Raw genomic sequence first — 5,073 nt, forward strand, 5'->3', positions numbered from 1 at the left:
CCCCATTGGATCTGAAATTGGTCTTGGGTGATGTATACCTACAGCCAGATAATAATTTATATAACAAGATGTATATGAGAAGAGAGATACTTTGAAGTTTCTCAATGTTATCAGCATTGAAATCCATGCAAAAACAGAAATTTTCAATATTATTTAGGCATTTAATGACTGTGAGAAATTGGAATAATTGAACTGTGATTTAAAACGGGACTTCAATGCATACTTTTATTCCAGTCTGTAGAGTATGGCACAATAAAGGTTGAGGACACCATTATTCTGCCCTAATGACACCAAGGCACCTTCTAAACAGATAGCGTAGTGGATGCTGATGTTTGCAGAGAATGGACAGCATGGATGCCACAATTGATTGCCTACAGTTTGGAAGGTGGGGCATGTGCACCAGAGGTTTATTTTGAGATGTATGCAGTATGCCAGGAAAGAAAGTTGCCAGTATGCTTACTAAACAAAAAAGTGCAGCTCTGGCTGATGCCCTATGATCAACACTGATGCACGCTCTTTGTGATTGATGCGGCTGATGCTCATGGATTGACATAGACGCACGTGCTTTACAATTGATGTGGCCATGCCCATTGATCAACAGATACACATGCTTTATGATTGATGTGACCAATGCCCGATGATGAACAATGATGCACGTGCTTTATGATCAATGTGGCACAACACATAACACTGCACAACACATTACAACACAACATAACATGACATCACATTATAACAAAACACATTACAACAAAAATTATCATAACACAATACATCATAACATAACACTACACATAACACAACATATCATAGCCAAGCACATTATAATACATTCTATCATAACCTAACACATTGCAATAACATAGAATAACACCACACATGTAACATAACAATACATCACATTACAAGATAATATAAAACTTTACATACGTTGTAACAGAACATATGATACAACACATTATAACACATTATAGCTCAATCCAACACATTAAAACACATCATAATATAACACTACAGATTATATCACAACATAATATAACAGAACACATTATGACACAACATGGCACAAGATCATATAACAGGACACATTATACCACAACATAACAAAACACAAGATAATATAACACATATAATATAATAGAACCTACCATAACATAACAAATTAAAACACAGCATATCATAGCACAACAGAACATAATATGACACAACAGATTATGCTATGTTATAATTTGCTGGATTATATTAGGATTTCTTGTAAGTGTTGTGATGTGTTATGGTTTTATACTGTGCTATGTTATGATGTGCAATATATTTTTTTTGTTATGTCATGTGTTTTGTAGTGACCTGTTGTATTATAAAGGTTTATGTTTTGTTTATGTGTTGTCATGTGTTGTCTTATGTTATGATGTGTTAAAATGTGTTCTGTTATATTACGTATATTGTGTTATGTTTTGTTACAATGTGTTGTATCATGTTTTGTTGTGTTATAATCTGTTATATGACATTATGATGTGTTATAATGTGTTGAGTTACAATGCCTTATAATGTGTTGTATCATGATATGTTGTGTTAGAATGTGTTCAGTTATGATATGTTGAGGTATAATTTCTTGTATTGTTTTATGTTATGTTACAATGTATAGTGTTATATCATGATGTTTTATTTTATGCTATGTTATAATGTGATGTGTTATGTTAAGTTTTAATGTGTGGTGTAATATTACCATGTGAGGAGTTATGTTATATTATTACAATACATTGTTATGTTGCATTGTATTAAATTATGATGTGTTATGTTATGTTATAATGTGTTGTGTAATATTTTGTGTTACAATGTGTTGTTTTGGCATGTAGTGTTATGCGTTGTGTTATGTTCTGTGTTATGCCACATTGATTATTCCCCGTTGATTATTTTGAGGGGGAAGTGGTCACTGTGGTATGGATCAGGAGCTGGTTCCCATGTTAAGGAGGGAGCCAGAGTTGGTGTAGTTATGGTGAGGTAAATGTGTGTGAGTGTACCTGTTGGGCTAATGTGTGTGGGTGCACTTGTGTCAGCCAGTATGAGGTTATTTTTTGTGAAGCCACTCTGCTATGAGCCGGCCATGCTGATCTGAGTTGGAAGATCCCCAGGATTTGTGGTGGGCATTTGCATCACTGCAGATAATGAAAGGTGTGGTGAGCGATTGGAGTATGTCTGTCAGTTTGGCGAGGAGAGTTTTGTTGTCTGTACAAGGGGGAGGTATAATGAGCAAATGGCAAGTTTGAAGGAAGGGTGGTATAAGCATGTGGCACAGGCTTCAGTGTGTGAGGGCAGGGTTATGGTTTTTGTTGGGATACTGTTAAAGGCATGGATGGATGTTCCACCCCCTCCAAGCAGTCAGTCTGATCTGGTAACTTGGAGGCAGCATGCAAGTGTAAGTGTGTGTGTGTGGGTGGTACATTTGTTTCCTGCATGCATAGTATATCTGGTGTGTGGTTGTCTAGTGCTGTTTGGATATACCGTCAACTGGGGTGACTTTGGCCGCCGGGGTGACTTTGGCCACGTTTTTTTATTTTGTTTTGCAAACAAAAGCGGGGTCATAAACGATGGCCAAAGTCACTCCAGCGTTTATGACCTGGTTTATGGCCCTGGTGTTTATGACCCCGTTTTTGTTTGCAAAACAAAATAAAAAACGCAGCCGAAGTCACCCTGGCGGCCGAAGTCACCCTGGCGGCCGAAGTCACCCCAGTTGAAGGTATGGGATATTTGATCTAAAGCTGTGGATATTCCATTGTAGGAGTGTGAGAGTCATTGTGAATGTGTTAGGGAGGTGAGGCCTAATTCTGTGAGCAGTGAGGAGATAGTTGATTCAATTTGTAATTTTGATCCTAGTTCAATTAAGCATTCTATTTTGGCACTTGAATAGGTTGCAAGTAGAAGTTTCAGTAGTAACAGGAGCAAAGATAGGAACCAAGCTGGGATGATTTGTATTGCTGAAGGAGTTTGCATGGGGGCTTGTGCATGGTCATGAGGAGTTCTGGTATGTGTGTTTTGAGGACCTATTTGTGGTGGTGACGGAGGTGGTAATAGGGGCAGAGAGGATTCTTGTTCTTCCATGTCAACCAGCTCCTGCTGCATCATAGGAGAGCAGTCTGGGCTGCTACTTACTAGAGGGGGAAGCTGTCCAGCTGGAAACCAGTAGTTGGAATTTTGGGTTGTGCAAGTGTTGAACATTTTCTGGTTGATTATGTATAGAGGCAGTGTTTTTACCTATCAGAGGATTGATATTCTTCTTTTGTGGACAGGTTAGGGGAGGGAAGGTGGCTAGAGAGCAGAGTGTTGGTGGTTGTGTCTGAGGTGGGGGGGTCTGTCTGGTTGCATGGGTTTGTAGATTTCTGTTGCTAGAGTTGTCATTGCCATTGGTTTACTGGGCTGGCACAGAGTTTCTTGTTGACTTCTGGGTAGGAGACTTGGTGATTTACAGAGTAATGGCAAATTTCTACTTCCTGAAGGTATATAGGGCAACTTTTATCCAAGGCATCATGGTTCCCTTTACAGTTCACACTTTGTGGGGGCTCTTGGCATGTTAGTCCACTATGTCCGTTTGTCCCACAATGACTGCAGCGTTGTGGACTACGACAGTAGGTTGAAGAGTGTCCCCACCTGCAAGCTGCAACACTTGTAGCATCAGATGGGATTTGGATAATATGGATCCACTTTTAGCTGCTATATCTAATCTGAATGTTTTCAGGTCATTGTTTGTCTAAAAAGGTCAGCACAAATAATGGCATATGGGATTTTGCTGGGTCACAGAGGAGCTTTCTAACAGCCATGAGCCTATGACTCCTGAGGGTCTGAGTAGTTCCAATAAATCTTCAATTTCTTCTTCTTGAAGTTCTGGTACATAGATTTTTTCAAGGGTAGTTTGAGAGTTCAGCGCTATTGCAATTTGGATACGGAGCTGTCTATCTTAGAAATTTAAAAGCGAAGAAAACACCACAAAAATTTAGCATATCTCTTTTGAAAACGTTTCGGAGACCAGCTCCATCGTCAGTTCGATAAATCTAGAACACAGATAAATGCAGAAAATTAGTTTGGAGTTAATAAAAAAAACACAAACAGAAGTTAAAAACCTAAATTTACAAGTTGGCTGTCCGGTGGTTTTGTTCCCAATACAGATTGTTTCTTTGATTTCCACATGAAAACTTCTCAGGCTAATATCACTTAATGTTTTTCAAGTATTTTTATTTGCGAGATGTCTAGATTTACTGTAATGATTTACACAGTAAAACTTGGTAAAGGCTCACGAATTCAAGTCACCAGTCTCACGTCAGAGAGTCAACTCCCCACAAATATGATCTCTGTCGCCTGTTCGTGACTTGGTCTACGAAACCAACACATCTCCCAGTGAAAATTTACAGTCGCGTGATGTTGACCTTGTTTTCCGAGCTAATGTCGAAGGTTTCGGATTAAATAAAAAAATGATTCTGAGTTAACTTGAATTAAGAAATATAATATATAACTAGTGTGGCCTAGCCAATGTTTACGCTCGTGACGCTCTTCCGACATATTTGACCTTCTTCCACGGCCACAGGCTAGTTTCCACATGCTAGGCATATCAAATCTGAACATATATTTTTCCATAGTTTTATCTAGCCAGTTCTTGAACGCGTTCATAATTATTCCACGTTCACATTAATTCCACGGCCACAAGGTCAACATTCGATGATGTTGACCTTGTTTTCCGAGCTCATGTCAAAGGTTGCGGATTAAATCAGAAAATGATTCTGAGTTAACTCATAAACAGCCCTAACAGAATTCAGAGTCGCCCCAGCTTCTGGTAATCGAAATCTGAAGCTGCCGAGACTGTAAATTTTCACTGGGAGATGTGTTGGTTTCGTAGACCAAGTCACGAACAGGCGACAGAGATCATATTTTGTCGGGACTGCTGCAAGAACTGCCGGATTTGTATTTATTTCTTAATTCAAGTTTCGATTATGCTTATTAATTTTCTCAAAAAACGTGATTTTCTGTCATATTTTCTTAGCATATATATATATGTATAATTGTTGCAGGACATGAACCATCACCGGA

The sequence above is a fragment of the Hyalella azteca genome, unplaced genomic scaffold (assembly GCF_000764305.2).
Source record: "Hyalella azteca isolate HAZT.00-mixed unplaced genomic scaffold, Hazt_2.0.2 contig12049, whole genome shotgun sequence".
In the NCBI taxonomy this organism is placed as follows: domain Eukaryota; kingdom Metazoa; phylum Arthropoda; class Malacostraca; order Amphipoda; family Hyalellidae; genus Hyalella; species Hyalella azteca.